Source organism: Armigeres subalbatus, unplaced genomic scaffold, assembly GCF_024139115.2.
Source record: "Armigeres subalbatus isolate Guangzhou_Male unplaced genomic scaffold, GZ_Asu_2 Contig459, whole genome shotgun sequence".
In the NCBI taxonomy this organism is placed as follows: Eukaryota; Metazoa; Arthropoda; class Insecta; order Diptera; family Culicidae; genus Armigeres; species Armigeres subalbatus.
The window spans coordinates 30,337-42,948 of record NW_026943215.1 but is presented as its reverse complement, the minus strand read 5'-3'; the positions used below and the strand labels follow the sequence as shown (position 1 = coordinate 42,948).

At 39.9% G+C, this 12,612-nt stretch overlaps 1 pseudogene; it reads left to right on the top strand.

The window, feature by feature from the left end:
• The window catches only part of LOC134204217 (uncharacterized), a 92,845-nt pseudogene extending 80,249 nt beyond the window's left edge, over window positions 1-12,596 (top strand).
• The last annotated feature ends 16 nt before the right edge of the window (window positions 12,597-12,612 follow it).

Genomic DNA, 12,612 nt, shown 5'->3' with positions numbered 1-12,612 from the left:
GGAGAACAATAAAAGTGCCACTTATCTGCCCCTGCTGCTGTAGGTAGCAGCAGTACAATAGCCTGCTTCACTGGCGTCGCCAGAAGCAGCTACTTCACTCGCCGACAGTGATCGCCTTGGATCCGTAGGTGGAGCACAACACAATAGCCTTTTCACTACGAACACAATCCGCGATGAGAGCACACACGTCTGGCTGTTCGAACTATCGGCACGGAATCAAACTGGTCTCATTATAGATAGTGGAATATAGATGAGCGAAGATAAATCCTCTGTCTCCAAACGAACTGTCAAACGTGTCTCCAAACGAGCATGACGTCACGATTTCAATGGAAAGTTAAGGGCTGTGACGTCATATGCAGTGTGCACGGGCAAAAAATCGACTCAGCCATGCTTTCGCTCATCTATAGATTCTACTAGGTGGGTGTACCAATTGTCGCCATACATAAGAACAACTATTTTAAAAAAATAAGAAAGGGTGGATCTTTATATATCAAGCGAAAGATTTTACTTTCTGCTCCTTAAGTAGCAGAAAACCACAATAAAATTAGTTATTATCCTCAAAATTGATTAATCCATAATAGAAGATGCACCAGTTGTGGCACTATTCTTAATTTTGGTTCTCATTTGGCAAATCCATTGTTTCTTTATGGACTGGCCAATAAAAGGGACCACTAGTGCCACAACTGGTGCAAAGACGTCAAAATTAAGCAAAATCAATTTTTACAATTATGCTTTTTGTTTGGGAGGAAATCAAAGGTGTTATCGTATCATATGAATAAGCTTTATCGATTTGAACTTGGTTTGCGGTGATTTGATTGGCCATTTCGCTATAAAGCACTAGTGACAACTGGGTTATAGCCACAACTGGTACACCTAGCCTATCTATAGTTTCTATAGTTGCGAATCCATGTTTTCATAGACTCGAAACTATTGGTAAAGCCGAGAAAAATAAGGTATTTAAAGACACTTTACCGATTTTGCGGTTTTCTTTTATTTCGTCTAATGACAGGTCAACAAAACTAGATGGGTTATCGTTCAATATATATGTAGACTTTGTAAATCCGCAACTTATATTTAAGAACACCAGACTATCCAATATTTTATTTTATCTTGTGTTATTAACGCCCATAATTCAATTTTTGTTTTCGCTCAAAATCACTATTTTGCTTCCCAAAATCGATCTAAACACGGTTTGGGCTTTTTATCTGAGTTTTATCAATTTCACAGTTTGATTTTTAGAATTTAGGATAAGAGCTTTTATTAAAGATGAAAAGGATTCCACATTTGCAGGATGCTTTCAGACTCCTTACAAAAGCTTATCTAGGATTGTCCAATAAAGAAATTCGATAAAATAATAAAAATTCTTCAAGCAATCTGACAAGAATATGCCTTCTTAGAAGACCTCACAATGTTTTAAGATTTTCTGAAAATTTTATCATGCTGCAACATAAAAATATGGCCATTGTATCGAGAATCGCTACCACCAGTGGAGCAAAGAATCTCTTTCGTATGGATTGGTTGGCGTTATGCATTGAGATAGCATTTCTGGATCCGGTTGCTGCCTCCAGAAACAATCTGAAGAATATCACCACCAGATATTTTCCGGAAATTCGTCCAGCTAATCCTTTGGGAATCCATCAAAGGTCACCAGAAAAATCCTGTTGTCCCACTAGGTTTTCCTCCAGGAAGAACTTGAATGAACTCAAGAGGAGTTCTGGAGAAACTCCTGGTTGAATTCCAGGAGGATTTCTGAAAAATCATGGAGGAATTCTGTATAAATTTCCGAAGGAATTTCTGGATAATTTTCGGAGGAATTTCTGGAATGAAAGAAAACCTGAAGGAACTCCAGGTGGACTCGAGGAACTATAGGAAGAACATCACGAGGATTTCTTGGATGTTTACCAGATGGTGGTAGACAGGACATATTCCTCCGAAGTCTTCCAGAATTCCTCCAGGATCCTTCGAAAGTTCCTCAGAATACCTCAAGTCCTCCAGGAATAGTTTTGGAAGTCCATCTAGGCATTCATCCGTAGTTCCTCCAGAAATTCTTCCAAAGTACCTCCAGGGACTCCTCTGTAAGTTCCTTCAGAATTCCTCCTGAAGCTGCTCCGGAACTTCCTCCAGGAATTTCTCCGAGTTCTTTAGAAATTTCTCGGAAGATCTTCAGAAATTTCTCCGGGAGTTTCCTAAGAGTTCCATCAGAAATTTCTACAGGAGTTCCACATTCCAGAAATTCCTCCGGGAGTTCATTCTAGAATTCTCCCAGTTCCTCCAGGAATTCCTTTGAAGCTCCTCCAGAAATTCCTCAGTTCCTCCAGGAATTCTCTGAAGTTCCTCCAGGAATTCCTCTGGAAGTTCCTCCAGGAATTCTCCAAGTTCCTCCAGAATTCCTCTGAAGTTCCTCCAGGAATTCTCTGGAAGTTCTCCAGGAATTCCTGGAAGTTCTTCCAGGAATTCCTCCGGAAGTTCTTCCAGGAAGTTCATCCTGGAATTCCTCCAAGAATTTCTCTCATCCTCCAGGAATTGCTGAGGGAATACTGGATGTTCTTCAGGAATACTTTCGGAGATCTTCAAGAATTCTCAAACAGTTCCTTTAGGATGGAGTTTATCTAGAAATTCTCCAGGAATTCCTTCGAAGTTTCTTCAGAATACCTTCGAAAGTTCCATCATGAATAGCTTTGGAAGTCCAGGCCTTCATCCGCAGTTCCTTCAGAAATTCTACCGTAGTTTCTCCAGGAACTTCTTCAAAATTCCTCCATGCAGGAAATCCTCTGTAACATCAGAATTTCTCCAAAGTTCTTCGAAAGTTCCTCCAGGAATTTCTCTGGAAGTTCTTTCAGAAATACTTCCGGAAGATCTTTCAAGAATTTCTCCGGAGTTTCCAGGACATCAGCAATTCTCCAGGAGTTCCTTCAAGAATTCCTTCAGAAATTCCTCCACAAGTTCCTCCAGGAATTCCTCTGGAAGTTCCTCAAGGAATTCCTCCGCAAGGTCCTCCAATAATTTCTTTCAGTTCCTCCAGGAATTTCTCCGGAAGTTCTTCTAGTCTCCGGATGTTCCAGGAATATTTTGAAGGTCTTCAGGAATTCCTCCGATAGTTCCTTCAGGAATTTTTCAAGTTCCTCCAGGCATTCCTGCAACAGTTTTTCAGAAATCTCAAGAGGCATTATTGGAGGAACTACAGAGAAATTTGTGGAGCAACACCACAAGGAATTTCTGAGAGAAACTCCTGGAGAGTTTCAAGGAAACCCTGTTCCTGAGAACTCTTGGAGGAACATCTGACGAAGGACAGCTGAACTCTAGGAGGAATTCCAGAGAAATTCGTGAAGAAACTCTAGGAGGATATTCTGGATGAACTTTGGAGAAATTTTAAATTATTGAGGAACTAGTAGGAATTCCTGGAGAAAATCCAGAAGAAATTCCTGAGGAAACCCTAGGAGAAACTCCGTTGAAAAGAAAATCCAGGAGAAATTTCTGGTAAGCTCCTACAGGAACTCCAAGAGAAACTTGTGATGGAGCTTCTGATTGAATTCCTGGAGAAACTTCAGGAGAAATTTGAAGGAACTCCAGGAGGAACACAAAAGAAACTCCTGAGGAACCTCTGAAGAAAATTTTGTAGGAACTCCATGAGAAAGCCTGGTGGAACTCCAATAGCGATTCCTGAAGAAGCGCAAGAGACATTCTTAAGAAAACTCCATTAGGAATTCCTGGAGAAACTTGTAGGAGCCCAATAAAATTTCTGAGGACAGCCCAGGAAACTAGTAATTCCCAAGGATTTTTTAAAGGACTTCAAAATTGCATGAAAATTCTGAACAACTTCAGGAAAAGTTCTGAGGAACCCAGAAAATTTCAGAAATTCTGCTGAAACTCCAAAAGAATTACTGGAGAACAGAGAGAAATTTCTGAAGTAACTCTGTGAAATCCCTGGATTAACTTCCGGAAGAATTCTTGAAGAGCTTCCGGAGGATTTCCGAAGAAACTTCCAGAATTCTTCAAGGAACTTCCGGAGAAATTTCTTGAACTTCCGAGAAATTTCATGAACTCGAAACCTTGGAGAATATTTCGAGGAAGGAACTTCAGGAGGAATTCTTGAAAAGCCGGAGGAATTCCTGAGGAACTCCGAAGAACTTCATGGAGAATTTCCGAATGAATTCCTGGAAAATCTTGCAGGAGGAATCCCTGAAGATTTTTGAGAAATCTGGGGAATTCCGAAGAAATTTCTGTTAATTGGAAGGAATTTGCGAGAAATTTTTAAGGAACTGAGGAACTTCCGAGGAATTCTGAGAGTACTCCGAGAAATTCCTGAGAAAACTTCCGCAATCTGAGGAACTTCCGGAGGAATTCCTTGATGAACTCCGGAGGAATTGCTTGAGAACATCCAGAGGAATTCTTGAGGAACTTCCGGAGGAATTCCAGGAACGGAGGAAATCTTTGAGGAATTTTTGAGGAATTCCTTGTGGAACTTCGGAGGAATTCCTTAGGAACTCCGAAGGAATTCCTGAGGAACTTCAAAAGAATGCCAGAGGAACTTCAAAGGAATTCCTTGAGGAACTTCGAAGGAATTTCTTGAGGAACCTCGAAGGAATTCCTTGAGGAACTCCGAAGGAACTTTGAGGAACTCGAAGAAATTCTTGAGGAACTCGAAGGAATTCCTGGAACTCCGAAGGAATTCCTTGAGGAACTTCCGAAGAATTCTCGAGATTCTAAGAATTCCTGAGGAACTTCCTAAGGAATTCCTTGAGGACTTCCGAATGAATTCCTGAGGAACTTCGAGAATTTCTTGAGGAACTTCCGAAGGAATTCTTGAGGAACTTCGAATGAATTCCTGAGGAACTTCCGAATTTTCTTGAGAATCGGAGGAATTCTGAGGAATTCTGGAGGATTTCTTTAGAACTTCCGGAGGATTTCTGAGAAACTCGGAGGATTTTGAGGAACTTCCGGAAGAATTCTTTGGGGAAAGAGCTGCGATAATATTTTAAAGAACTTCCAGAATTCCTGGAGGAAGTTTTAGGGGATTTTTTAAAGAACTTTCGGAGGAGCTGGAAGGAACTTCTGGAGAATCCTTTGAAGAGCTTCCGGAGAATTCCTGGAGGAACTCCAAATTCATGGAGGAACTTCCGAAGGAATGATGGAGGAATTTGAAGGAATTCATGGAGAACTTCCGAAAGGAATTCCTAAGACTTTCCGAGGAATTCCTGAAGATTTTCTTTAGGAACTGAATGGACCTTCGAGAAATTCCAAGAACATTCGAGCAAACTATGGAGGAATTCAGTAACCTGGAGGAATTTTGAGGAACTCCGAGAATTCGAGGAACTTCCGAGGAATTCTCGAGGAACTTCCTGAGGAATTCCTGAGGAACCTCCGGAGAATTCCTTGAGAAACTTCGGAGGATTTCCGGAGAAACTTCCGGAGCAATTCCCCTAAACTTCTGAGAATCCCATGAAAAACTTCCTGAGGAATCCATGAAAACTTCCGGAAGAATTCCTAGTTACTCACAGAGGATTTCGGAACTTCGGAGGAGCCTTGAGGAATTTCTGGAGAAACTCCTGAAGGATATTCTGAAAGAGCTTTGAGGAATATTTTAAAGAACTTCCGGAGGAATTCCTGAATGCAACTTCGGAGGATTTTTATGGAACTTCCGGAACATTCCTGAAGCAACATCCAGGAATTCCTGAAGGAACATACGGAGAAATTCCTGAAGGAACATCCGGAGCAACTTCGGGGAATTCCGAGAAACTACTGGAGGAATTCCTTGAAGAATTTTGGAAATTCTTTTAAAACTTCCGAGGAAATCCTGAAGACTTTAGAAGGCATTACTGAAGGAGCTCTGGAGGAGTTAATGAAGGAACTTGAAGGAATTCCTGAAGGCACTTCGAGTAATTCCTAGCAACTTCCGGGAATTCCTGAAGAAATTTCCGCGGAATTCGAAGGAACTTCGAAGGAATTTCGAAGGAACTTCCGGAGGAATTTCAAAGGAACTTCCGTGGAAATCGAAGGCATTATGAAGGAACTCTGAAGGAGTTCCCAGGAACGTCCGAGGAATTTCGAAGGCACTTCCGGAGTAATTCTGAAGGAACTTCGGAAGAATTGAAGATTTTCGAAGGAATTTCTGAAGGAAATTGCGGGAATTCCGTGGAAATTCTAAAGGAACTTTCGGGAAATTCCTGAAGAAAAGAAAAACTTCCGGAAGAATTCCTGGAGGACTTCTGCATTAATTAGTGATGAACTAAAATTATGTTTAAAAATCACAAATTTGCTTCCAGGAGGAACTCTAGTAATTTCCCAAGGAACTTCAGAGAAGTTCCAGTACTAACTCAAGTAGAATCGTTGAGGAACTCAGACGAATTCCTGAAGAAATTTTAGGAGGAATTTCTTAAGGAATTCTCGGAGAATTCTTTGAAGAAAGTCCGAAAGAATTCCTGAGGAGTTCTTGGAGGAATTGCTTGAGGAATTCCCGGAAGAATTTCGGAAGGAATTTCTGGATGTATTTCCGAGTATTCTGAAGATATTTTCGAAGGAATTTCTACATAAATTTCGGATGAATTTTCTGAGGAATTTATGGAGGAGTTTTGAGGAATTTCCGGAAATTCCTGGATGAATCCACATGAATTTCTAAAGAAATTCCGGGAGTAAATCAATACAAATTTTAGGAGAACTCATGGAAGAAAATTCCAGGAATTCTTCCAAAAATCCTCCAGGATACCTCCGGAAATTCCTCAAGAAATGTCTGCAGAACTTCCATTAAGCTCCTCCAGAATTCGTCCAACAGTTCTCCAGTACCCTCTGGAAGTCACAACTCACATAGAAATTCCATCGGAAGTTTCTTCAGGAATTTCATCGTACAATCTTCCAGGAATTACATCGGTAGATCCTCCAGGAGTTCCATCAAAGTGCGTCCAGGAATTCGTCCGGGAAATATCCTAAAGGAATTCTTCCGGTAGATTTCAGGAATTCTCCGGTAGCTTTTCCAATAATTCCTTTTGAATATCTTTTAGCAATTCTTTCGAAGTCTCCTGAAATTCTCGAGGGATTTCTCCTGAAGTTCCACCAGGATTTTTCAAGGAAGTTCCTTCAGGAATTCTTCCATGCATTTCTCTGAACGGTTGCGTTTGTTGCGTTGGTTGTGCGTTGCGTGTGGTAACGGAGTATTTCAGATTGCATATGATAGCTGTCATGTATATTCTTTAACTTTCTTACTCCAATTGCTTATGGATTACTATTGGGATATAATAGCAACCCAATTGAGGTCCAAATGATAAAGCATGAAAGCTACCATTGGCCACGCCCATCTTCTCCACTAGGAAAGGAAGGAATAGATGATATGACATCTACTTAACGAGAGGCCAGGACTCACCGACGCCCTCATAGATGTCAAGGAGTTGGATGGTTGGTAGGAATATGGTTTAGGAATATCATCATGCAAATGATATAAGTTTATACAGACGTTAGGACAATGTTAAGAAATTTACGTCACTCCGTTCTCCATGGTGTTGCTTCTTCTTGGGGTGGACAGATTAGACTCTGGCTAATTAGCCTAGGTTTAAGCGCCAATACTGCTCTCTGAAACGAGAAAGAAAAAAATAATTGCCCCACCACCTACCAATACATGTCAATAGTCACTTCCTTATTGGTTACAAAAGAAATTTCGGCAAAGATAAAATCATAATTTTTGTCAACAAAAATACAGATACGAATTTTAATAGATTTTAGCTGTACCACCAATAGGCGGTAGCGATGATCTTTTCCTAATGAATATGCATGAGGCTCATGAGATGGACAATCACATGCTTCCCATAAACAAAATTCCAACAATGTAGAAATTGTCTTATATGTAACTTGTAGCTGCTATAAAACCCTAATTTTAGTAACAAATTGATTGCTATGAAAAGTATCTCATTCTTTCGGATCGTACATTTAAGGAAGAAAGAAAATTGGCAAACAGCCACTGAGAATATTAGGGCTATCGCTGAGAGTTGACTAATACTTTGCAGAGGATAAAAGAGACAAACGAAAAAATCGGTGGTGATTAGATCGGAAAGCCCCTTTCCTTCGTTAAAATTTGCATCTTAAAGACTATAGAATTGATTTGTTTAATCGCTAACAAGAACTAAGCCAGAATTAGATGGCCTTCCCCAGAACGTAGATAAAGTTTCAAATATGATATAACAACATAAGTGTAAGAACAATATGAATCAGATTGTGACATTTCATGTAATACTCCCACCAATCGAAAATACTAAGGGGTAAAATATGAATGTATACCCTGTAGAGACGAAAATCAAACTAAACATAAAAATAATAATATTGCTGTGACATCAGGTTTTGCTACTTTTATGCTATCTATGAATAACATTAACAAACACAACTTTCTTATTTTATCAAAACCGTTATTCATGTGTTGTTGTAAGAAGAGCAGCACAACAAATGAAACACAAACTTTGCTATCACAACAAATTTGTCATTCAATCATCATTTGAGTTTTCAACATATCAATAATAACTGATTTTGGTATTTTCTTATTTGCAAATATTTTGCTATTAGTTTGATACTATAATGCCAAAATGAGTCATTTATGAGTTATATGCTCGAGCAATCTTTGTCATTTTTTCTATTTTAGCAACTATATCAAACCTAATATCATATTTTTGCTATTCAATGATATAATAAAAGTAACAATTGTTATTGTTTTGCTGTCCTCTTCTACCCGGGTAGAATTTCTGAAAACTATGTTCAAACACTGTGTTATAAAAGTTGTTAAAGCATCTTGTTATTTTAATAATTAATTTTCAAATGCCGAACTCAATATTTAGACATAAAAAAATTAAACTAGAGATTAACTAGTTGGGTGAACTACAATCTATTTGTGGTGCAAACTATTAACAAATCTACGCATATCCTTTCAATACAGAACGCTCATGCAGGCTTGTTCTTTCTCTGTTTCGAAAGCGATAAAATCATTTAGTCAATAATCCCAACTAAATATTAGCCTAAAGGCACTATTATATGTTCAATGATTTAATAATTATAAAGATGCCATAATAACACAAAAAGAGATAAAATTGGAACCTCTCACCGAATGTATCCGAAACCTGGATGAATGGGTTGCAACCAGCGTAGGCAACACATCATCGCACCATATATTTAAAATCACAGTTATTAGTTAGTTATACAATTGTCCACCAGCCAAATAACAAAAACGGGTGAAAAACTTGACAACAAAATTTAGCAGCAGCTGTCCGCGCAGTGGTTGCTGTGATCTCCTCCATGCATTTCTCTGAACGTTCATCCAGAAACTCTTAAAGATTCTTTTCCGGAAGGTCCTCTAGACTCCCGGAAGTTCATATGGAATTTCTTGCGGAAGTCTTCTCCAATTCCTCCAGAAGTTACCTAGAATTCCTGAGAAAATCGCTCATTACTTAGTAATTTGCCGGAATTTCTAAAAATTTAATGTTCAATCATTTATGCGTTTAAAATTCATTGCAGCATTCAAAATTTCAATTCATTTGTGCAGCATTCAAAAGTTCATAAAAAATCATTCAAAAATTCAAATTCACTAAAATGACTCTGAAAAACGCCCTTATTGTTGAGGTCATAATGTGTATCAAAGTTAAACCAGGTAGTGAAATTTTATGATTTTCGTCGCCAGGAACATCCATTTGAACCATTTAACCATGGAAAAGTTGAAACAGAATCGTAATGAATCGTTTCGTGTCAATTCGCGAGGTCAGAGCGTCGAATTGAAAGTAGGCAAAATGTCCATTCGAACGAAAACGGAATAGGGCAAACACTCGAACGAAAAACGAGAATGGAACTGTTGATACGTTCTAACGTATCGATACGAATGTAAACAAGAATGAGGGTGTTTGTTTTTCATGTTTTTATCCAATTAAATAGTTTATTGAATCTATTAATTTTTGATTTTCCAACATGTTTAGAGTTAGAAAATTCATCCAATGCCGACTTATTGCAATTTTATGCTTTTAGGTTTTTTTTTATTTTCTGTGTAACGAGCTGGATAAATATTTTAGTGTAATATCTAAATCTTATTTTAGAAAATCTGTTAGAATTCTTCATTATTCAACCTATTGCTTAGTGCATTCAGAAAATTGAACCTTTATTCAAAATATACTCTTGTCGGAAAGTAAATAAATTAGCAAATTTTGTTTCTTTTAAATACGTCCCCTTTCTAAATATCTTCATAATTAGTTACCTCTAAGCAAAATGATCCATTTCATAGAAAAAATCAAAGTTAGAGAAAAAGGTTGGTGTCAACTTTTGAATTCTGATTGACAAAATAGAATATTTGATCGTTAAATTTACACCCAAACAGTTCGTACCTAAATTATGTTCATTGCGTAACGAGTTCTCACTGGTTCCGGAAGGCCTTGGAAGGCCAACCAACCAACTTGTTTCACTCATTCTCATGTTGTGAGGCACATTGCGCAAAATAATCCCAAGATAGACGATATCGACGACGCTTATTTCACACCTAATATAATCACGACCCCATCGCATTGTTTTCGACAACGCTCGGTTCTTGGTATCTACAGTGTAGGAGTGTGGGGTAATCAGACCAGCACTTCCAGTCAAGCACACGCTCATAAGGACGTCACCATCTCCGAGACCATGTACCTCGCCCGACCCAAAGACCCACCAACAACACAACTAGGAGAACCGACGAAACGCAAGAGGGCAGACACCGCGTTCCTACAAGAGAGACCCACGCGCTTCCACCTGAGCACAAGCATTTAATTTGAATTTTCTCACGAATTAATCAGTTTTTCTTCTCTTATTTCCCGTTTTACGGCTCTATTGTATTCTACCTCGGTGGTGTTGTGGAAATTGATCTGCATGGGCGCACGTGGCCTTGCGCAAAATTGCACCTCCGACCAACCGCCGCCAACTCATTTCTTCCATGAAGGTAGACTTCAGATTCCTTTGCTCAATGGCACGGCTTTCGATCGAAGCTCAATCCGCGATTGGGGCGATGTCGATCGAAGCAGCCACACTCTATTACGGCAGTGACAACTTCGATCTTTACCGGATTGGATCCGGTTTTGGCAAACGGCGCCGTTCGCCGAGGAGGAAGAAGCCACCTTCACTTGCAGCGGGCCGAAACCGTATATAATGATGGAATTTTAAACTTAAAGATAGAAATTTGTTAAACGGGTTATTTTGTTTTAGATGATGCTGGCGCAGCAAGCAGTACATCGTAAATCAAAGCTCAAAGCCTCAGCAGCCCCCGCATTTGCACCAAATCCTAATCAAACCCTCGGCACAGGCCTCAAAATCATCGACAACCTGTGGTCTACACAACTACAACAACCACCACAACCACAACTACAACAACCCCTCAGCCATTCACGACTACGACGGAAAACTACAACAATAAAGCTAACAACCAGTATCAGAAACAAATCCAACAGAAACATACAGCAAGCAACAACAGCTGATCTACAATCAGCAACAGCAATTCAGCAGCAGTACTGGGTACCGCCACTGCCACGTCCGACACCTGCAGATCTGCGTCAGTGAAGACATTCGATCGACTACCAACCAACTTCGTCAACAATCAGCGACGCAACAGCAGTCGCAACCGCAACAGCAAAACACCAACAGCAGCAGCAACGATTAAATAGTAGTCTTTGAATCTCACAAAATTCTTTACCGAGCATCTTTTTCGTTTCTTTCTTCCTTTCTTCTTCTTTTTAGACGATGAAATCTTCCGAGGATCGACAGTTCCCACTTCTTCAATAACCGCAATAGGAAAGAGGATTTCGATGACGACTATGTTCCAAGTCACCCAAACAAGCATGCGCACCGGCAACCACGACGAGCAGAACTCAATCTAGGGACGCAACCGGAGAGGAAGTGTTCGAGCCACAACCTCAACATTGTTAGAAAGATGTCAAAACCCTCCCAACTGCAACATACGCGATTCCAGTCAACCACCCTGAAGACTTTGTAGACGTACCAAAGATTCAACTTCAATCGTGGATCCAACAACAATTTCCGTCAACAACCGACAACAATACCAACCTCAAAACAACACTCAGGTCAACTTCAAAGAACCACCAGCATCTACCCCTGCACCATTCTCCTGAGGACAACGGCCCACCAGAACACTGATACTAACCGTAACAATAACGCTTTCTTCCAGCTTCAACAAGTGAACACTACTCCAGCGCGTACCCCACTTATTCAACAATATCAACAACTCCAGAGCTCACAACAGCAACGATTCTCGTCCACCACAATTGCGCCTTCAAATTCCGAGTTGTGGCGTCAACTGCAACTAGTCGCATAAATGAACAGATAGGCAGCTTCAACAACCAACCACAGCTCTACCAAGGAAATTCCAAAATCCTTCATCGACACAAATCTCCCAACATCAATTTCAGTATTATAACGTCCTAGAACGATTTCCACTACTGTTGATCCTACTTCCTCAACAACAACACATCAGCTCCTGCTCAACAGAATTTTAACCCACGGGTTACCTAGGTCCTCAATTTTCAATACTGCATTGAGCACAAAGCTTACGAACGAACGGGTCCCTCGAACAGTTCACAACGACTCAGGAACCAGCAATGTAACCGAACGAAGCATTAT